Raw genomic sequence first — 22,986 nt, forward strand, 5'->3', positions numbered from 1 at the left:
ATCAGGCTGTTTCAGACTGCACATTTGTGTCCAGAGCGGCCACCAATGTTGGGGTGGGCTCAGGGGCCCTGCAGGTTTCTCCTTATATCGAGGTTTTATGCAACTGCGACAGACACATTTTCCTTGGGGATGGCAGGCACAGTCCTGTGGTGTGGTTCCAGAGACCCCATTCTGGAGGACATATGAGCCATGGTTTTGGGAGAGAAGTCTGCAACACAAACTCGAGTTAGGGTTAGCAGCGAGGTGATCTCAGGTCCAGTGCATAAACCGGGAGGGCAGCTCGTCAGGAACTGTAAATCAGGTGCCTCAAAGGCGGTAGCACAGGTTTTTTATCTGGCTTGTGTGTCCAGGATGGCCTCGGAATGCTGGTGTGGTCTCATTGGTCCATGGGATCCTGGCGGCTCCCTATACTATGGTGGCTTTCTCGGAAGGGAAAAGTGCTATTTTCCATATTAGGGGTGCCCCAAAACAGGGATTCCAGAGAAGGGCTGTGGTTCTGGGTGCCTGAAAAATCCCAACAGGGGTTAGGATTTGGGCTTAGGGGCATACCAGGCCTGCAATGTGGGATCCTGGAGATGCAACTGAGAACATTTGTTTGACAGCATGCTCTGGTTGGGGGTCACAATGCCTGCTTGTGTCCAGGGCGGCCCTCATGAGTGGGCAGGATTTTCTTGGCCATTCAGCTGGCTACCACTCTGAGGTTTGGACGCCCATCCCAACAGCCAGGATTCCTGCCATGGGGAAGGAGGATTTATTTATTGTTCTTCAGGTTCCCCAATTGACACGGATTCCAGCAAATGTCTGAGGACGGATGCCTGAACCAAGAATGGGAAGAGATGGCAGCCCTGGGCCATGGCCGGTGTCACATTCTGGAGATAGGACCCACCCTCTGGGTCCTGACACAAGGTCCGAGATGAGGTTCTGTCAGACACAGCAATAGTGGCCAGGGCAACCTATAATTTGGGGTCCCTCGAGGGTCGAGTAGATTTATCATCATGTAGGGTTTCTGGGCAGTCTCACCAGGCCCTTTTTCTTACCATGGGGAAGGAAGAATGCTACGTTGTGTCTCCAGAATTCCCTATCAAGAGGGATATCTGAACACTAGGGTGAGGATGGAATTGTAAACCCAAGCGACTTTTAAATTCAATGCCAAGCAAAAGGCAATTCCAGTGTGTAGCAGCTGATTCAAATATCCAGCACTTGAGTTAGCACGGATGTCAGTTGATTGCTCATGCTGGAGCTTGTGTCTATGATGACCAACAAATGGATGGGTGGCCTCAAGAGGCCATGGAGGATTACCCACAATCGGGCTTGTGAGATACTCCATACAGCAAGGTTTCCTTTTACCGTATAGGGGAGTGTGGTTTGTTTTCTCCAGGGTTCCCCATGTGGAATGTTGGTATCAGAGCACTCCCGCTGGATGCCTGGAAAGTTCACCTACATTGACCATGGCAGCTGAGGAACATGGCAGTTTCGTTCTGGTGCCTCTGGGGTGAAGTACCAAGGCCTTGATTTGTCATGGAGTCTCGTGAAGATGGGTCACAATGCTGGTTTGTCAGGAAGATCATAGAATGTGCTGGTTGCCAGGGGGCCTTGCAGGACTCATCTACCCAGAGTGTTTGACACAGGTCCAAGAGCATGGTTTCCTTCTGGGGACAGGATATATCTGTTGTGTGGCTCAGGGATCACGTTGTATCATAAGTTGATATTCAGAACAGCCCTCTGAGTACAGATACCAGAAAACACAATCTAGTGTTCCAATGAATCCTAGGGACATGTCAGGTTCAATCCTCTGTGTCAGGACCATTGTCTTAGCTATTAGCCTGGATGTAGGTGATAGGGTGTGTCAGACTGTGCATTTGTGTCCAGAGCATCCTCCAATATTGGGGGGGCCTCAGGGGCCTCGCAGGATTCTCCTAATCTGGAGGTTTTGTGCAATATTGACAAGCACAGTTTCCTTGAGGAAGATAGGTACACTCCTATGGTGTGGTTCCAGGTACCGCAATCTGGAGGGCGTGTGAGCCATGGTTTGGGAGGGAAGTCTGCAAACACAAACTCGGGTTAGGGTTAGTGGCAAGGAGATCGCAGGCCCAATGCATAGACATGGAGGGCAGCTCATCAGGAACTGTTAATCAGATGACTCAAAGGCGGTAGCAAAGGCTTTTCTCTCTGGATTGTGTGTCCAGGATGGCCTGGAATGCAGGTGTGGCCTCATGTGTCCATGGGATATTTTTCCTCTCAAGGATCCTGTGTCTCCCAATAGTGGTCTCTTTCTCGGGGAAGGGAAGAGTGCTGTTTTCCATGATAGGGGTGCCCCAAAATAGGGATTCCAGAGACAGGCTCTGGGTCTGGACCCCAGGAAAATCCCACAAAATGTTAGGATTTGGGCCTAGTGGCTTGCCAGGCCTCATGCAGGATCCTGGAGGTGCAATTGAGAGGGCTTGTTTTAAATCATGCTCAGGCTGAGGGTCACAATGTCTGCTTGTGCCCAGGGTGGCCCTAATGAGTGGGTGTGGCGTACTTGCTCATGCAGCTGGCTCCCAGTTCGAGAGTTTGACACCCATCCCAACAGCAAGAATCCTGCCATGGGGAAATGTCTGCCTGGATGGAGGTGATCAGAGTATTTCCGACTGTGTATTTGTGTCCAGAGTGGCATCCAATATTGTGGTGGGCTCATGGTCCTTGCAGTTTTCTCCTTAACTGTAGGTTTTGGGGAACTGTGACGGGCACGGTTTCCTTGGGGATGGTAGGCACAGTTTTTTGGTGTGGCTCCAGAGACCCCATCCTGGAGGGCATGTGAGCCATGGTTTTGGGAGAGAATTCTGCAAACACAAACTCGGGTTAGGGATAGCGGCGTGGTGATCACAGGCCCAATGCATATACCTGGAAGGCAGCAAGTCAGGAACTGTAAATCAGGTGACTCGAAGGTGGTAGCACAGGCTATTGTATCTGGATTGAATTTCCAGGATGGCCTTGGAATGCAGGTGTAGACTCATGGGTCCATAGTAGATTTTTCTTCTCAAGGATCTGGCGGGTCCCAATGGTTTGGTGGCTTTCTCAGGGAAAGGAAGAGTGTTGTTTTCCATCTTAGGGGTGCCCCAGGACAGGGATTCCAGAGACAGGCTTTGGGTCTGGGTGCATGGAAAATCCCACCAAGGGTTAGGATTTGGGCCTAGTGGCATACAAGGCCTGCAATGCAGGTCCTGGAGGTGCAACTGAGAGCATTTGTTTGAAAGCATGCTCAAGTTGAGGGTCACAATGCCTGCTTGTTCCCAGGCAGCCCTCAGGTGGGGGTGTGGTCTCATTGCCCATGCAGCTGGATCCCATTCTGAGGGTTGGACACCCATTCCAAAGTCAGGATTCCTGTCATAGTGAAGGAGGAATTATCTATGGTGCTTCAGGTTCCCCCATTGGTAGGGATTCCAGCAAAGGTCTAGGGGACAGATGCCTGAATACCATGGATGGGTAGAGATGACGGACATGGGTCGTCGCCGGTCTCACATGCTGGATATGGGCTTAACCCTCTGGGTGGCTGACACGAGGTCGGGGCTCAGGCTTTGTCAGCCACAGCCCTAGTGGCCAGGGAAAACTATAAATCAGGGTTCCCTCATGGGCCGAGTGGATTGATCCTCATGTGCAGTTTCTGGGCAGACTCACCAGGTCCTTCTTCTTTCTATGGGGAAGGCAGAATGCTGTGTTGTGGCTCCAGAATTCCCTATCAAGAGGGCTTGCAGACCAGTAAGGTGAGGATGGATTTGTAATCCGAAGCTACGGTTAAATTCATTGCCAATCGAAAGGCATTTCCAGTGTGCAGCGGCTGATTGCAATATCAGCACCTGAGCATGGGCGGATGTCATATGTTTGCTCAGACTGGAGTTTGTGTCTATGATGACCGACAAATGGAGGGGTGGCGTCAAGAGGCCATGGAGGATTTTCCAGGCTGGGGCTTGTGAGATGCTCCAAACATCAGTTTCTTTCTACCGGACAGGAGGAGTCTGGTTTGTTTGCTCAGGTTTCTCCATGTGGAAAGATTGTGTAGCATATCACTCCCACATGGATGCCTAGAAAGCACACCTCCATTGACCATTGCTGCTGAGGAACATGGAAGGTTCATTCTGGTGGCTCTGGAGCGAAGTATCAAGGCCTTGAGTTGACATGGAGTCTCATGAAGATGGGTCACAGTGCTGGTTTGTTACCAGGGAGATCATAGAATGTGCTGGTTGCTAAGGGGCCATGTAGGATTCATCTACCCTGAGGGTTTGACACAAGTCTACAAGCACGGCTTCCTTCTGGGTCCAAGAGATCTTCTGTTCTGTGGCTCAGGGACCACATGTTGTATCATAAGTTGGTATTCCAGAACAGGCCTCTGTGGACAGATACCTGAAAACCTAATCTAGTGTTCCAATGAAGTCCTCGGGGAATGTCAGGTTCAATCTTCTGATTCAGGATCATTGACTTTGGTGTCTGCCAAGATGGAGGTGATCAGGGTTTTTCAGACTGCGAATTTGAGTCCAGAGTGACCTCCAATATTGAGGTGGGCTCAGGGTCCTTGCAGGTTTCTCATAATATTGAGATTTTGGGTAACAGTGACGGGCACAGTTTCCTTGAGGAACACAGGCATAGTCCTTAGGTGTGGCTCCAGATACCACAATCTGGAAGGCATGTGAGCCATGGTTTTGGGAGTGAAGTCTGCAAACACAAACTCGGGTTAGAGTTAGTGTTGAAATGATCGCAGGCCCAGTGCATAGACTTGGAAAGCAACTCATCAGGAATTGTAAATTAGATGACTCAAGGGGGGTAGCACAGGCTTTTGTGACCACTTTGTGTGTCCAGGATGGCCATGGAATGCAGGTGTGGGCTAATGGGTCCATGGAGATTTTTCCTCTCTAAGTTACCTGGTGGCTCCCAATAGTTTGGTGGCTTTCTCGGGGAAGGGAAGAGTGCTGTTTTCCATCTTGAAGGTTCCCCAAAATAGGGAATTCCAGAGACCTGCTCTGGGTCTGGTCCCCTGGATAATCCCACTAAGTGTTAGGATTTGGGCCAAGGGGCATAGCTGGCCTGCAATGCGGGACCCTGGTGGTGCCACTGAGAGGGCTTGTTTGAAAGCATGCTCAGGCTGAGGATCACATTGCCTGCTTGTGCCCAGGGCGGCACTCATGAGTGGGCATAATCTCCTTGGCCATGCAGCCAGCGCCCACTTTGAGGTTGGACATCCATCCCAATAGTCAGGATTCCTGTCATGGGGAAGGAGGAGTTCTCTATTGTACTTCAGGTTACCCCTTTGGTAGGGATTACAGCAAAGGTCTAGGGACAGATGCCTGAAAACCAAGCATGGTATAGGTGATGGACTTGGGCCATGGCCGGTCTCATGCTGGATATGGGCACCGATCTCTGGGTGGTTGACACAAGTTCGTTGCTCAGATTCTGTCAGACACAACTCTAGTGCACAGTGCAGCCTATAAATTTGGGTTCTCTTGAGCACCGAGCAGATTCATCCTCATGTGGAGTTTCTGGACAGACTCACCAGATCCATTTTCTTTATATTGGGAAGGCAGAATGCTGTGTTGTGGCTCCAGAATTCCCTATCAATAGGCCTTGTGGACCAGGAGACTGAGGATGGAATTGTAAACCCAAGCTGTGGTTAAATTCAATGTCAAGTGAAAGACACTTCCAGTGTGCAGCGGTTGAATTGAATATCCAGCACTTGAGTAGGGGCGGACGTCAGATATTTGCTCATGCTGGAGTTTGTGTCTATGATGACCGAAAAATGGAGGGGTGGGGTCAAGAGGCCATGGAGGATTTCCCAGGCTGGGGCTTGTGAAATGCTCCAAACAGCAAGGTTTCCTTCTACTGGACAGGGGCAGTCTGGTTTGTTTGCTCTATGTTTCCCCATGTGGAAAGATTGGATAGCATAGCTCTCCCGCATGGATGCATGTAAAACACAACTCCATTGATCATTGCAGCGGAGGAGCATGGTAGGTTCATTCTGGTGGCTCTGAGGCAAAGAACCAAGGACTGGATTGGACATGGAACCTCATGAAGATAAGTCAAAATGTTGGTTTTTTACCAGGGAGATCTTAGAATGTGCTGGTGTCTAAGGGGCCGTGCAGGATTCATCTAGCCTGAGGATTTGACACAGGTCCAAGAGCCCAGATTCCATATGGGGAAAGGAGATGTTCAGTTGTGGGGCTTAGCGACCATATGTTGTATCACAAGTTGTTAATCCAGAACAGGCCTCTGAGGACAGAAGCCTGAAAAACTAATCTAGGGTTCGAATGAGGTCCCAGGAAAATCTCAGTTTCAATCTTCTGACTCAGGACCATTGACTCTGGTGTCCAACTTGATGCAGGTGATCAGGGTGTTTCAGATTGCGCATTTGCATCCAGAGCAGTCTCCAATATTGAGGTGGGTTCAGGGTCCTTGCAGGTTTATCCTAATCTGGAGGGTTTGGGCAACTGTGACGGGCACAGTTTCTTTGGGGATGGCAGGCACAGTCCTGTGGTGTGACTCCAGAGACCCCATCCTGAAGGGCATGTGAGCCATGGTTTGGGGAGAGATGTCTGCAAACAATAACTCAGGTTAGTGTTAGTGGTGAGGTGATCACAGGCCCAAAGCATAGACCTGTAGGGCATCACGTCAGGAACTGTAAATCAGGTGACTCAAAGGCAGTAGCACAGGCTATTGTATCTGGATTTTGTATCCACAATGGTCTCAGAATGCAGGTGTTGTCTCATGGGTCCATGGGAAATTTTTTCTCTAAACGATCCCGGCAGCTCCCAATAGTTTGGATGCTTTATAAGGGAAGCGAAGAGTACTGTTTTCCATCTGAAGGGTGCCCCAAAACAGGGATTCCAGTGACAGACTCTGGGAATGGGCACATGGAAAATCCCACCAAGAGTTAGGATTTGTGCCTAGGTGCATACCAGTCATGCAATGCTGGATCCTGGAGTTGCAACTGAGAGTGTTTGTTTGAAAGCATGATCAGACTGAGGGTCACAATGCCTGCTTGTGTTCAGCTCGGTTTTCAGGAGTGTACGTGGTCTCCTTGGCCATGCAGCTGGATCCCATTCTTAGGGTTTGACACCTATCCCAACAGTCAGGATCCTGCCATATGGAACAAGGAGGTCTCTATTGTGCTTAAGGTTCACCCATTGGTAGGGATTTCAGCAAAGGTCTGGGGCAGTTGCATGAATACCAATATGGGTAGAGATACGGCCCTGGGCCATGGCTGGTCTCACATGCTGGATATGGACCCTTCACTCTGGGTAGCTGACACGGAGTCAGGGCTCAGGCACTGTCAGACACAGCACTGGTAGCCCGGGTAAAGTATAAATCCGGGTTCCCTCGAGGGCCGAGTAGATTGATCTTCATGGGGAGTTTCTGGGCAGACTCACCAGGCCCTTCTTCATGCTTTCAAACACGTCCTCTCAGTTACACCATCAGGATCCTGCATTGCAGTTCCGTTACACACCTAGGCCCAAACTGTAACACTTGGTGGGCTTTTCCAGGTGCCCAGACCCAGGACCCATCTCTGGAATCCTTGTTTTGGGGCACCCCTAAGATGGAAAAGTGCATTATTCTCTTCCCCGAAAATGCCATCAAACTATGGGGAGCCGCCAGTATCCTTCGAGAGGAAAAGTGTCCCATGGACCCATGAGAACACACCTGCATTCCGAGGCCATCCTAGACACACAAACCTGATAGAAAAGTCCGTGCTAAAGCCCTCCCATTACCCCAAATACAGTTCCTGATGAGCTGCCCTCCAGGTCTATGCATTAGGCCTGCGACCACCAGGCCACAACCCTACCCTGAATTTGTGTTTGCAGATTTCTCTCCAAAAACCATGGATCACATGCCCAACAGGATGGGGTCTCTGGAGCCACACTACAGGACTGTGCTGCTATCACCAAGGAAACTGTGCCCATCACAGTTGCCCAAACCTTCCAGATTAGGAGAAACCTGCAAGGCCCCTGAGCCATCCCCAATATTGGTGCCCACTCTGGACACAAATGCACAGTCTGAAACAACCTGATCACCTACATCTAGACAGACACCCATGTCAATGGTCCTTAGTCAGAAAATTGAACCTGACATGCACTTAGTACATCATTGGAACCCTAGATTAGGTTTCAATCATCTGTCCTCAGAGGCCTGTTCTTGAGTACTAAGTGAGGATACAACATATGTACCCTGAGCCACAAAACAGAACATCTCCTTTCCCAGGAAGAAAACTGTGCACATCGACCTGTGTCAAACCCTCAGCGTAGGAGTATCCTTCCTGGTCCCTTAGCCACCAGCACATTATAAGACCTCCCTTGTAACAAACCAGTATTGGGACACCTTTGCAAGATATTCCATCAACTCAAGGCCTTGGTACTTGGCCCCAGAACCACCAAAACGAACCTGTCATGTTCCTCAGCTGCAATGGTCTTTGGACGTGTGCTTTCCAGTCATCCATTCTGGAGGACTCTGCTACCCAAACTTTCCACATGGGGGACCCTGAAGGAAACAAAACAGACTCCTCCTGTCCATTAGAAGGGAACCATGTTGTTGGGTGCATCTCACAATCCTAAGCGTGGGTAATCCTCCATGGCCTCTTGAAGCCACCCCTCCACCTCCATTTGTCAGTCATCATAGACACAAACTCCACTGTGAGCAAACATATGACATCTGCCCTTACTCAGGTGCTGGATATCTCATATAAGTTGCTGCACATTGGAACTGACTTCCGCTTGGAACTCAATTTAAGCATAGCTGGTTTTTACCATTGCATTCTCACCCTACTTGTCACCAAGCCCTCTTGATAGGGAATTCTGGAGCCACAATGCAGCATTCTGCCTGCCCCATAGAATGAAGTGCTTCGTGAGTCTGGCCAAAAACCCCACATGAGGATCAATCTGATCAGCCCTTGAGAGAACCCCGATTTATATACTTCTCTGGCCACTAGAGCTGTGTCTGACAGAGCCTGAGCCCAGTCCTCGTGTCAGCCAACCAGAGAGTGGGGCCAGTATCCTGCATGTGAGAACAGCCATGGCCCAAATCTGTCATCTCTACGAATCCTTGGTATTCATGCATCTGTCCCCAGACCTTTGCTGGAATCCCTGCCAATGGGGGAACCTGAAGCACAATAGAGAATTCCTTCTTCCCCATGGCTGGAAACCTGGCCATTGGAATGGGTGTCCATCCCTCAGGGTGGGAGCCAGCACATGGGCAATGCGACCACGCTCACTCCTCAGGGCCGCCTGGGCACAAACAGGCATTGTGATGCTCAGTCTGAGCACACATTCAAACAAACCCTCTCAGTTGCACAATCAGGATCCCGAATTGCAGGCCTGGTATGCCCATAGGCCCAAATCCTAGCACCTGGTGGGATTTTCTAGGCGCCCAGATCCAGAGTCCGTCTCTGGAATCCCTATTTTAAGGCACACCTATGATCGAAAATAGCTCTCTTTCCATCCTGAAAAGCTATCAAACTATTGGGAGTTGCCAGTATCCTTAGAGGAGAAAAATCTCCCATGGACCCATGAGACCACAGCTGCATTCCAAGGCCATCCTGGACACACAATCCAGATATAAAAGCCTAGCTTCTGCCTTCGAGTCACTCAAATTACTGTTCCTGATGAGTAGCCCCCCAGGTCTTCACATTGCCCTGAGGAGAACTCATAGAGATATGAAGAAAGAGCAAGTGTGAGGCGCTTATTCAGGCTTTTGTCTCTGGATTTTGTGTCAATGATGGCTGTGGAATGTCGGGGAGGCTTCATGGGCAATAGATGAGACTTCCTCTCCATGTATTTGGCCCGATCCCAGTTGTTTTTGGTCAATCTGTGGGATGGGAGGAATCTTTTCAGTTTTGTTATGTCAGATGTTCCACCAAAAGAGGAATTCCAGAATTAGAGCCCTGGGGAAGGGGCAACTGGACAACCAGTAATCTGGTTAAAAATTGGGGCCTAGGGGTATGGGAAGTCCATTATGCCTTCTAATGGTCCAGCCACTAAGAGGCCTTCCTTGAGGACAGAACTCATGCTGAGGGCCACAATGTGGGTTTATACCCTTGTGGCACTCAAGCATGGGCGGGGACTCATGGTGCACGCTGGTTTCTCCTACACTGAACGTTGGACAACATGCCAACCATATGTATTCTTGCTATAGATAAGTAGTAGTTCTGATTTCTGCAACTCATTCACCCCTGGGCAGTGATTGGAGATAAGGTCTAGGTTGTGAAGTCTGAAGACCGAGGTTGGGAAGAGATGACGACCTAAGGCCATGTCAGATCTGATGTTCTCAGTGTGGTGCCAGCTGTCTGGGTGTTGGTCAGGAGGTTCAGGCTCAGGCTATGTCATACAGGGCATTAGTTCCCAGGTTAGAGTGTATAATTGGGGTACAGTCGAGTGCCATGCAGGTTGATCTTCATTTGACGTTTCGAGGTAGCTCAAGGGCAACTTTTTCTTCTGGAGGGCAGGCAGAGTGCTGCATTGTGCTCCAGAATTCCCAAAGTGGATGCCTTGTGGGCGAGGAGTATGAGGACAGAAATCTGAGACACATGTTAAACATAGGTTTCGGGGAGAGGGCACGGCAGGCACCCTCTGCAGATCTGAATCGGGAGTTCGTACATCTGAAGTCAGGGCGAGGTTCAGACCTAGGCTCGGGTTGAGTTTCTGTCCATTTTGGCCCCTTCATGAAGGGGGCAGCATCTCGAGGCCAAGGAGGTTTACCCACGATGGGAGTTGTGAGATGCTCCAAACTGCAAGATTTCCTTCTGATCGACAATTGAGACCTGTTGCATCACTCCAGGACGTCCCATTTGGAACGACGCCAGAGCAGGCATCTAAGGATGGATGCCTGGGCAGCCTACATTGCAATCCAATGGTCTCCTAGCAAACAGACAGGTTTGATATGCTGGCTCTGGGGGAGCAACCGAGGGTACTGAGTTGAAATGACTCTCATGCGGATGGGTCCTAATGTGGGTTTGTGTGCATGAAGACCCTGGAATGGGGCGGTGGCACACGGACCCTGAAGGCTTCTCATAACCTGAGGTTTTGAGACATCTCCAAAAGACAAGTTACCCATGTGGAGACGATATTTGCTATGATTGGTGCCTCAGGAAACCCCCTTATGCTGATAATGGAAACAAGGCCTCTGAGGAGAGATACCTAGAAACCAAAGCAATGGACCAATTAGGGCCTAGGGGACTGTCCGATGCAATCTTTTTCCTTGAAGACATCCATCTACGGTATGAGTGGAGGTAGATGCTCAGCAGGTGTCAGAACACCCTTGTGTGTCCCAGGCAGTTACACTATTGGGATGGCCTCCGGGAGGTTGGAGGTTTCTCTTATTTTTACGATTATGGTAAATGGAATGGGCAGAATTCCCATGTAGTGTGCAGGCACAGTCTTTATGTGTGGCTCCAGGGGCCCCAGCCTGGAAAGTGTGTGGGCCAGGATTGTGGGGACAGAAGTCTGAAAACACAAACTCGGCCTAAGTTTGAGGACGTAGGTATGGCATGCCCTATCTTCAAACCATGAAGAGAACTCTTTGGCATATGAAGAAAGAGCGAGTGTGAGGCACTTATACAGGCTTTTGTCTCTGGATTTTGTGTCAACGATGGCCGTGAAATGTCGGGGAGGCCTCATGGGTCTTGAACGTGTCTCCCTCTCTGTGGATAATTCCCGATTACAGTTGTTTTGAGTCAATCTGAGGGATGGGAGGAGTCCTGTCAGTTTTGTTACCTCAGGTGTTCCACCAATAGAGGGATTCCAAATCAACGCCCTGGATAGGGGCAAATGAACATCCCGAACAATGTTAAAAATTGGGGCCTAGAGCCATCGCAAGCCCAATACGCCATCTCTCATCCAGCCACTAAGAGGCCTTACTTCAGGACTGGGCTTATGTTGAGGGTCAAAATGCATGTTTGTGACCAACACGGCCCTCAAGCATGGGCCAGGCCACATGGGCCACCCTGGTTTCAACTACACTGAACGTTGGACAACATGCCAATGACGAGGTTTCTGCCACTGGGAAGGATTTCTGATTTCTTCATCATGTTCAACCCGGGATAGTTATTGGAGGTAAAGTCTTGGTTCTGAAGCTTGAAAAGGGAGGTCGGGAAGAGATGATGACCTAAGGCCATGGCAGGCCCGATGTACTCAGTGTGCGGCCCACTGGCTGAGTGTGGGTTGGGAGGTCCAGGCTCAGGCTGTGTCAGATATGGCCTTAGTGCTCAAGGCAGCCTGTAGAATTGGGGTAGATTCAAGTGGATTGCAGGTTGATCCTCATTTGGGGTTTCTGGGTTGCCCCAGAGGGCAATGCTTTTCTTCTGGAGGGCAGGCCGAGTTTTGCATTGTATTTCTGAAATTACTAAACTGGAGTGCTTGTGGGCCAGGAGTATGAGGACGGAAGTTTGAGAACACAAACTAGGCTTACGTTTTGGGGCGAGTGCACGGCAGGCACACTCTGCAGAGCTGAATTTAGATCTTGTGCATCTGAAGTCAGGGTGAGGATTGGCAGATTGCTCATCTTGGAGTTTTATTTCCTGATGGTCCCTTCATGAAGAGGGGAGATCACTAGGCCACGTAGGTTTTCCCACAATGGGACTTGTGAGATGCTCCAAACTGCAAGTATTCTACTGCGGGACCATTGAGACCTGTTGGTTGGCACCAGGACTTCCCATATGGAACGATTCTGAGCAGGGTTCTAAGGATGGATGGCTGGACAGCCCACCTCGCATTCCAATTATGTCCTAGGGACAAGACAGGTTAGATCTGCTGGATCTGGGGGAACAACTGAGGGGGCTGAGTTGAAATGGACTCTCCTGCAGATGGGTCCTAATGTGAGTTTGTGTCCATGGAGACCTTGGAACGGGGCGGTGGCACCAGGGCCATGGAGTGTTCTCCTAACCAGAGGCTTTGACAGAGCTCCAATGTGCAAGTTTCCCATGTGGAGACGAGATTCGTTCTGATGGGTGCCTCAAGAAACAGCCATATGCTGATATTGAATCCAGGCCTCTGAGGAGAGATGGCTAGGAAACCAAAGCAATGGATCCGAATATGGCCTAGGGGCCTGCTCGTTCCAATACCTCCGGGGACATCTGTCTACGGGTCTGAGTGCAGGTAGGTGCTCAGAGGGGCTCAGATTGCCCCTGTTTGTCCTGGGCAGCCACCACTATTGGGATGGCCTCGGGGACTTTGGAGGTTTATCCTATGTGTAGGGTTGTGGCCAATGGAATGGGCAATCCTCAGGTTTGCCTCCAAGGGCCTGAGCCTGTAGGATGTTGGGACCAGGGCTGTGGGGACAGTTGTCTGAAAACGCAAACTCGGCTTAGGTTTCGGGTCGTAGGTATGGCAAGACTGATCTACAGACCGTGAGGAGAACTCTATGGGATATGAACAACGGGTGAGTGTGAGGAGCTTGTTCAGGCTTTTGTTTCTGGATATTGTGTCACCGAAGGCCATGTAATATTCAGGTGACCTCATGGGCAATGGACGAGTCTTCCTCTCTGGGGATTTGGCCGGATCCCAAGAGATTGGGGTTATTCTGTGGGATGGGAGGAGTCCGTTTTGTTTTGTTTTGTTTTGTTTTTTCCCTCAGGTGTCCCACCAAAAGTGGGATTCCAGAGCAGAACCCTGGGGCGGGGCGACTGGACAACCAGGAATCTGGTTAAAAATTGGGGCCAGGGGCATGGCAAGCCCATTATGATGTCTAATGGTCCAGCCACTGAGAGGACTTACTAGAGTACAGGACTCACATTGAGGGTCCCGATGTGTGTTAATACCCTTGTGGCGCTCAAGCATGGGTGGGGACTTATGGTGCACACTGATTTCTCCTACACTGAACGTGGTATAACATGCCAACCATATGTATTCTTGCCATGGATAAGTAGTAGTTCTGATTTCTGCATCTCATTCACCCTTGGGCAGTGAATGGAGATAAGGTCTAGGTTGTGAAGTCTGAAGACTGAGGTTGGAAAGAGATGACGACCTAAGGCCACGTCGGATCTGATGTGCTCAGTGTGGAGCCGCCTGTCTGGTTGTTGGTCGGGAAGTTCAGGCTCAGGCTATGTCATACAGGGCATTAGTGCCCAGGGTAGAGTGTATAATTGGGGTACAGTCGAGTACCGTCCAGGTTGATCTTCTTTTGGCGTTTCTAGTTAGCCCAAAGGCAATGTTTTTCTTCTGGAGGGCAGGCAGAGTGCTGCTTTGTGGCTCCGGAATTCCCAAACTGGATGCCTTGTTGGTGAGTAATGTGAAGACGGAAGTCTGAGACACATGTTAAGCATAGGTTTTGGGGAGAGGGCACGGCAGGCACCCTCTGCAGATCTGAATCAGGATTTTGTGCATCTGAAGTCAGGGCGAGGTTCAGACCTAGGCACAGTCTAGGAGTTTCTGTCCATTATGGCCCCTTCATGAAGGGGGCAGCTTCTCGAGGCCATGGAGGTTTACCCATGGGGAGTTGTGAGATGCTCCAAACCACAAGATTTCCTTCTGAGGACAATTGAGACCTGTTGCATCGCTCCAGGACGTCCCATACGGAACAACGCCAGAGCAGAGAACAAAGGATGGATGCCTGGGCAGCCCACCTCGCATTCCAATTGTCTCCTAGCGAATAGACAGGTTTGATATGCTGGCTCTTGGGGAGCAACCGAGGGGTCTGAGTTGAAATGATCTCCTGCGGATGGGTCCTAATGTGAGTTTGTGTCCATGGAGACCTTGGAATGGGGCGATTGCACATGGGCCCTGAAGGCTTCTCTTAACTGGAGGTTTTAAGGCATCTCCAAAGAACAAGTTACCCATGTGGAGACGATATTTGCTATGACTGGTGCCTCAGGAAACCCCCATATGCTGATATTGGAAACCAGGCCTCTGAGGAGAGATACCTGAAACCAAAGCAATGGATCCGATAAGGGCCTAGGGGACTGTCCAGTTCAATCTTCATACTTGGGGAAATCCATCTACGGTATGAGTGGAGGTAGATGCTCAGCTGGTGTCAGACCTCCCTTGTCTTTCCCAGGTGGCCTTACACTATTGGGATGGCCTCGGAGATTTTGGAGGTTTCTCCTAATTTGTACGATTGTGGACAATCATGAAGAGGGGAGATCATGAAGAGGGGAGATCACTAGGCCATGTAGGTTTTCCTACAATGGGACTTGTGAGATGCTCCAAACTGCAAGTATTCTTCTGCGGGACCATTGAGACCTGTTGGTTGGCACCAGGACTTCCCATATGGAACGATTCTGAGCAGGGTTCTAATGGGCAGAATGGGCAGAATTCCCGTGGAGTGGGAAGGCACAGTCCTGATGTGTGTCTCCAGGGTCCCCAGTCTGGAGGTTATGTGGGCCAGGACTGTGTGCACAAGGTCTGAAAACACAAACTAGGCTAGGTTTGGGGAGGTAGGTATGGCATGCCCGATCTACAGATCTTAAGGAGAAGTCTTCATTATATGAAGAAAGAGCAAGTGTGAGGTGCTTATTCAGGATTTTGTCTCTGGATTTTGTGTCAACGATGGCCGTGGAATGTCGGGGAGGCCTCATGGGCAATGGATGAGTCTTCCTCTCTGGGAATTTGGCCCGATCCCAATTGTTTTGGTTCAGTCTGTGGGATGGGAGGAGTACTTTCAGTTTTTTTACGTCAGGTGTCCCACCAAAAGAGGTATTCCAACACAGGGCCATGGGGAGGGGCGAATAGACAACCCAAACTATGGTTAAAAATTGGGGCCTAGAGGCATGGCAAGCCCAATAGGCCGTCTCTTGGTCCAGCCAGTAAGAGGCCTTACTTGGGGACAGGGCTCACGCTGAGGGTCACAATGCGTGTTTATGCCCTTGCAGCACTCAACCATGGGCGAGGCCTCATGGTGAACAATGGTTTCTCCTAAACTGAACGTTGGACAACATGCCAACCACAAGGTTTCTTGCCACGAGTAAGGAGGAGTTCTGATTTCGGCATCACATTCACCCCTTGGCAGGGTTTGGAGTTAAGGTCTAAGTTCTGAAGCCTGAAAAGCTAGGTTGTGAATAGATGACGAGCTAAGGCCATGGCGAGTCCAACGTGCTCATGTGCTGTCAGCTGTCTGGGTGTTGCTCAGGAGGACCGAGCTCAGGTTGTGTCATACAGTGTATTAGTGTCCAGGTTAGACTATATAATTTGGGTACAGTAGAGTGCCGTGTAGGTCTATCCTCATTTGTGGTGTCTGGGAAGCTCCTTAAGGCAACATTTTTATTCTGGAGGGTATCCAGAGTGTTGCGTTGTGGGTCCGGAATTGCCAGACTTGAGGGATTGGGGGCCAGGAGTGTGAGGATGGAAGTCTGAGAACACAAGCTAGTCTTAGGTTTCAGGGCGAGGGCAAGGCAAGCACAGTCTGCAGAGCTGAATCGAGATCTCGTGCGTCTGAAGAGAGTACAAGGATCAGACGTTGGCTCTGGTTGGAGTTCATGTCCGTGATTTCTCCTTCATAAAGGGGGTGGGGCGCATCACAAAGCCATCGAGGTTTTCTCAAGTTGGGAGTTGTGAGATGCTCCAAATGTAAGGATTCCTTCTGCAGGACATTTGAGACCTATTGGATGGCTCCACGACGTCCCTGACAGAACAACGCCAGAGCAGGGTTCTAAGAATGGATGCCTGGACAGCCCACCTCACATTCCTATTGTGTCCTAGCCATAAGACCGGTTCGATCGGCTGGCTCTGGGGAGCAACCAAGGGGTCTGAGTTGAAATGGAATCTCCTGCGGATGGGTCCAAATGTGGGTTTGTGTCCATGGAAACCTTGGAATGGGGCAGTGGCTGAAGGAATCTCCTAACCGGAGTTTTTGAGACAGCTACAAATAGCAAGTTTCCTATGTAGAGACAAGATTTGTTCTAAATGGTGCCTCAGGAAAACCCCATATGCTGGTATAGGAAGCCATGCCTCTGAGGAGAGATATTTGGAAACCGCTGCAATGGATCTGATTAGGGTCTAGGGGCCTGTCCCTTTCAGTCTTCTTCTCTGGCGACATCTGTCTATGGTATGAGCGGAGGTAGTTGCTTAGCTGGTGTCAGAGCACTCCTGTTTGTCCGGGCGGCCTAGTCAATTGGGATGGCCTCAGGGAATTTGGAGGTTTTTCCTACTTTGTACGATTAGAGACATGGAAGGGGCAGAATTCCGTGGAATGGGCATGATCAGACCTGATGTATGGCTCCAGGGGCCCCAGCCTTGAGGGTGTGATGGCCAGGATTGTGGGGACAGATGTCTGAAACACAAACCCATCTTAGGTTTGGGGATGCAGGTATGGCAGGCATGATCTACAGGCCGTGAGGAGAACTCTTCAGGGTATGAAGAAAGAGCGAGTGTGAGACGCTTCCTCAGGATTTTGTCCCTGGATTTTGTGTCAACGATGGCCGGGGAATGTCGGGGAGGCTTCATGGGCCATGGACGAGTCTTCCTCTCTGGGGATTTGGCCCGATCCCAATTGTTTTGGGTCAATCTGTGGGATGGGAGGAGTCCTTTCAGTTTAGTTACTGCAGATGTCCCACCAAAAGAGGGATTCCAGAATTACAGTCCTGGGAAGGGGTGACTGGACAACCAGAATTCTGATTAAAAATTGGGGCCTAGGGGCATGGCAAGCCCAATATGCCTTCTAATGGTCCAGCCACTAAGAGGCCTTCCTAGAGGACAGAACTCACGCTGAGGGCCACAATGTGGGTTTATACCCTTGTGGCACTCAAGCATGGGCGGGGACTCATGGTGCACGCTGGTTTCTCCTACACTGAACATTGGACAACATGCCAACCACATGTATTTTTGCTATAGATAAGTAGTAGTTCTGATTTCTGCAACTCATTCACCCCTGGGCAGTGATTGGAGATAAGGTCTAGGTTGTGAAGTCTGAAGACCGAGGTTGGGAAGAGATGACGACCTAAGGCCATGTCAGATCTGATGTTCTCAGTGTGGCGCCAGCTGTCTGGGTGTTGGTCGGGAGGTTCAGGCTCAGGATATGTCAAACAGGGCATTAGTTCCCAGGTTTGAGTGTATAATTGGGGTACAGTCGAGTGCCATGCAGGTTGATCTTCATTTGATGTTTCGAGGTAGCTCAAGGGCAACTTTTTCTTCTGGAGGGCAGGTAGAGTGCTGCATTGTGACTCAGAATTCCCAAAGTGGATGACTTGTGGGCGAGGAGTATGAGGACAGAAGTCAGACACATGTTAGGCATAGGTTTTGGGGAGAGGGCATGGCAGGCACCCTCTGCAGATCTGAATCGGGAGTTCGTACATCTGAAGTCAGGGCGAGGTTCAGACCTAGGCTCAGGTTGAGTTTCTGTCCATTTTGGCCCCTTCATGAAGGGGGCAGCATCTTGAGGCCAAGGAGGTTTACCCACGATGGGAGTTGTGAGATGCTCCAAACTGCACGATTTCCTTCTGATCGACAATTGAGACCTATTGCATCACTCCAGGACATCCCATTTGGAACGATGCCAGAGCAGGGGTGTAAGGATGGATGCCTGGGCAGCCCACATTGCAATCCAATGGTCTCCTAGCAAACAGACAGGTTTAATATGCTGGCTCTGGGGGAGCAACCGAGGGTACTGAGTTGAAATGACTCTCCTGCGGATGGGTCCTAATGTGGGTTTGTGTGCATGAAGACCTTGGAATGGGGTGGTGGCACACGGTCCCTGAAGGCTTCTCATAAGCGGAGGTTTTGGGAGGTCCAGGTTCAGGCTGTGTCAGGCTCCAAAAGACGAGTTACACATGTGGAGATGATGTTTACTATGATTGGTGCCTCAGGAAACCACCATATGCTGATAATGGAAACGAGGCCTCTGAGGAGAGATACCTGGAAACCAAATCAATGGACCAATTAGCGCCTAGGGGACTCTCCGATGCAATCTTTTTCCTTGAGGACATCCATCTATGGTATGAGTGGAGGTAGATACTCAGCAGATGTCAGACCACCCTTGTGTGTCCCAGGCAGCCTACACTATTGGGATGGCCTCCGGGAGGTTGAACTTTCTCTTATTTTTACGATTATGGTAAATGGAATCGGCAGAATTCCCGTGGAGTGGGCAGGCACAGTCATGATGTGTGGCTCCAGGGGCCCCAGCCCGGAAGGTGTGTGGGCCAGGACTGTGGGGACAGAAGTCTTAAAACACAAACTTGGCCTAGGTTTGAGGACGTAGGTATGGAATGCCCTATCTACAAACCATGAAGAGAACTCTTTGGCATATGAAGAAAGAGCGAGTGTGAGGCACTTATATAGGCTTTTGTCTCTGGATTTTGTGTCAGCGATGGCCGTGGAATGTCGGTGAGGCCTCATGGGCCATGGACTTGTCTCCCTCTCTGTGGATTTGGCCCGATCCCAATTGTTTTGGGTCAATCTGTGGGATGGGAGGAGTCCTTTCAGTTTTGTTACCGCAGATGTCCCACCAATAGAGGGATTCCAAAGCAACGCCCTGGGTAGGGGCAAATGAACATCCCGAACAATGTTAAAAATTGGAGCCTAGAACCATGGCAAGCCCAATATGCCATCTCTTGTATAGCCACTAAGAGGCATTACTTGAGGACTGGGCTCATGTTGAGGGTCAAAATGCATGTTTGTGACCAACACAGCCCTCAAGCATGGGCCGGCCTCATGGGCCACACTGGTTTCAACTACACTGAACGTTGGACAACATGCCAATGACAAGGTTTCTGTCACTGGGAAGGATTTCTGATTTCTTCATCATGTTCAACCCTGGATAGTGACTGGAGATAAGGTCTTGGTTCTGAAGCTTGAAAAGCGAGGTCGGGAAGAGATGATGACCTAAGGCCATGGCGGGCCTGATGTACTCAGGGTGCGGCCCACTGGCTGAATGTGGGTTGGGAGGTCCAGGCTCAGGCTGTGTCAGAATGGGTCTTAGTGCCCAGGTCAGCCTGTAGAATTGGGGTAGATTCAAGTGGATTACAGGTTGATCCTCATTTGGGGTTTCTGGGTTGCCCCAGAGGGCAATTCTTTTCTTCTGGAGAGAAGGTGGAGTGTTGCATTGTAGTTTGAAATTACTAAACTGGAGGGCTTGTGGGCCAGGAGTGTGAGGACGGAAGTCTGAGAACACAAGCAAGGCTTACGTTTTGGGGCGAGGGCATGGCAGACACACTCTGCAGAGCTGAATCGAGATCTCATGCATTAGAAGTCAGGGCGAGAATAAGACGATCACTCAGGTTGGAATTTCTGTCCCTGATGGACCCTTCATAATGGGGGGGAAGATCACTAGGACCCGGAGGTTTTCCCATGATGGGAGTTGTGACATGCTCCAAACCGCAAGGAATCTTCTGCTGGACCATTGAGACCTGTTGGTTGGTACCAGGATTTCCCATACAGAACGATTCTGAGCAAGGGTCTAAGGATGGATGGCTGGGCAGCCCGCCTCTCATTCCAATTATCTCCTAGTGACAAGACAGTTTATATATGCTGGATCTGGGTGATCAACTGAGGGGGCTGAGTTGAAATGGACTCTCCTGCAGATGGGTCCTAATGTGGGTTTGTGTCCATGGATACCTTGGAATGAGGCGGAGGCACCAGGGCCCTGAAGGGTTCTCCTAACTAGAGGCTTTGACAGAGCTCCCACACGCAAGTTTCACATGTGGAGATGAGATTGTTCTGATGAGTGCCTCAAAAAACAGCCATATGCTGGCATTGGAACTCAGGCCTATGAGGAGAGAAGCCTGAACACCAAAGCAATGGATCCATTAGGGCCTAGTGGCCAGTTCGTTCCAATTTACTTCTGGGGACATATGTCTATGGGTCTGAGTGAAGGTAGGCACTTAGATGGGCTCAGATTGCCCCTGTTGGTCCTGTGAAGCTAAAAATATTGGGTTGGCCTCGGGGACTTTGGAGGTTTATCCTATTTGTAGGGTTGTGGCCAATGGAATTGACAGAATTCCCTTGTAGAGGGCAGGTACAGTCCTCAGGTTTGGCTCCATGGGCCTGAGCCTATAGGATGTGTGGGCCAGGGCTGTGGGGACAGTTGTCTGAAAACACAGACTCGGCTTAGGTTTTGGGTCGTAGGTACGGCAGGACTGATTTACAGACCGTGAGGAGAATTTTCAGGATATGAACAAAGGGCGAGTGTGAGTTGCTTGCTCAGGCTTTTGTCTCTGGATATTGTGTCACCGATGGCCGCATAATATTCGGGTGACCTCATGGGCAATGGACGAGTCTTCCTCTCTGGGGATTTGGCCCAATCCCAAGAAATTGGGGTTATTCTGTGGGATGGGCAGAGTCCATTTTGTTTTTTTTATACTTCAGGTGTCCCACCAAAAAATTCCAGAGCCCTGGGGCGGGACGACTGGACAACCAGAACTCTGGTTAAAAATTGGGGCCTAGGGGAATGGCAAGCCCATTATGTCGTCTAATCGTCAAGCCACTGAGAGGACTTACTAGAGCACAGGACTCACGCTGAGGGTCACAATGCCTGTTTATGTCCTCGCAGCACTCAAGCATGGGTGGGGCCTCATGGTGAACGCTGTTTTCTCTTACACTGAACGATGGAAAACATGCCAACCACTAGGTTTCTTGCCATGGGTAAGGAGGAGGTCTGATTTCTGCATCAACTTCACCCCTTTGGCAGGGTTTGGAGTTAAGGTCTAAGTTCTGAAGCCTGAAAAGCTAGCTTGGGAAGAGATGACGAGCTAAGGCCATGGTGGGTCTGATGTGCTCAGTGTGCGGTCAGCTGTCTGGGTTTTCGTCAGGAGGTCCGAGCTCAGGCTGTGTCAGACAGTGCATTAATGTCCAGATTAGACTATATAATTTGGGTACAGTAGAGTGCCGTGTAGGTCTGTCCTCATTTGGGGTGTCTGGGAAACTCCTTAAGGCAACATTTTGCTTCTGGAGGGCAAGCAGAGTGCTGCATTATGGGTCCAGAATTACCAGACTTGAGGGACTGGGGGCCACGAGTGTGATGACTGAAGTCTGAGAACACAAGCTAGACTTAGGTTTCAGGGCGAGGGCAAGGCAAGCACAGTCTGCAGAGCTAAATCGAGATCTCGTGCATCTGAAGTCAGGACGAGGATCAGACGTTGACTCAGGTTGGAGTTCCTGTCCATGATATCTCCTTCATAAAGGTGGGGGGGCATCACAAAGTCATCGAGGTTTTCCCATGTTGGGAGTTGTGAGATGCTTCAAAGGCAAGGATTCCTTCTGCAGGATATTTGAGGCCTATTGAATGTCTCCAGGATGTCCCATATGGAATGAAGCCTTAGCAGGGTTCTAAGGATACATGCCTGGGCAGTCTGCCTCGCATTCCCATTGTCTCCTGGCGACAAGACAGGTTCGATCTGCTGTCTCTGGGTGCGCAACCAAGGGGGTTGAGTTGAAATGGACTCTCCTGCAGATGGGTCATAATGTGGGTTTGAGTACACGGAGACTTGAAATGGGGCAGTGGGACCAGGGCCCAGAAGGATTCTCCTTTCCAGAGATTTTGAGACAGATCCAAAGAGCAAGTTTCACACGAGGCGGCAAGATATGTTCTAATTTGTGCCTCAGGAAAGCCCCATATGCTGGTATTGGAAACCAGGCCTCTGAGGAGAGATACCTGGAAAACACAGCAATGGATCCAATTAGGGCCTAGGGTCCTGTCCGGTTCAATCTTCTTCTCTGGTGACATCTGTCTATGTTAAGAGTGGAGGTAGTTGTTCAGCTGGTTTCAGACCGCCCCTCTTTGTCCGGGCAGCCTACACTATTGGGATGGCCTCGGGGTCTTTGGAGGTTTCTCCTAATTTGTACGATTATGGACAATGGAAGGGGCAGAATTCCCATGGAGTGGGCAGACACAGACCTGATGTGTGGCCCCAGGGTCCCCAGCCTAGAGGGTGTGTGGTCCAGGGCTGTGGGGATGAATGTCTGATAACACAAACTCAGCTTAGGTTTGAGAACGAAGGTATGGCAGGCCCGTTCTACAGACCTTAAGGAGAACTCTCCAGGATATGAAGAAAGAGTGAGTGTGAGGCGCTTGCTCAGGCTTTTGTCAATTAGTTAGGGTCAACGAAGGCCG

Source organism: Neovison vison, chromosome 3 (genome assembly GCF_020171115.1).
Source record: "Neovison vison isolate M4711 chromosome 3, ASM_NN_V1, whole genome shotgun sequence".
Classification (NCBI taxonomy): Eukaryota; Metazoa; Chordata; class Mammalia; order Carnivora; family Mustelidae; genus Neogale; species Neogale vison.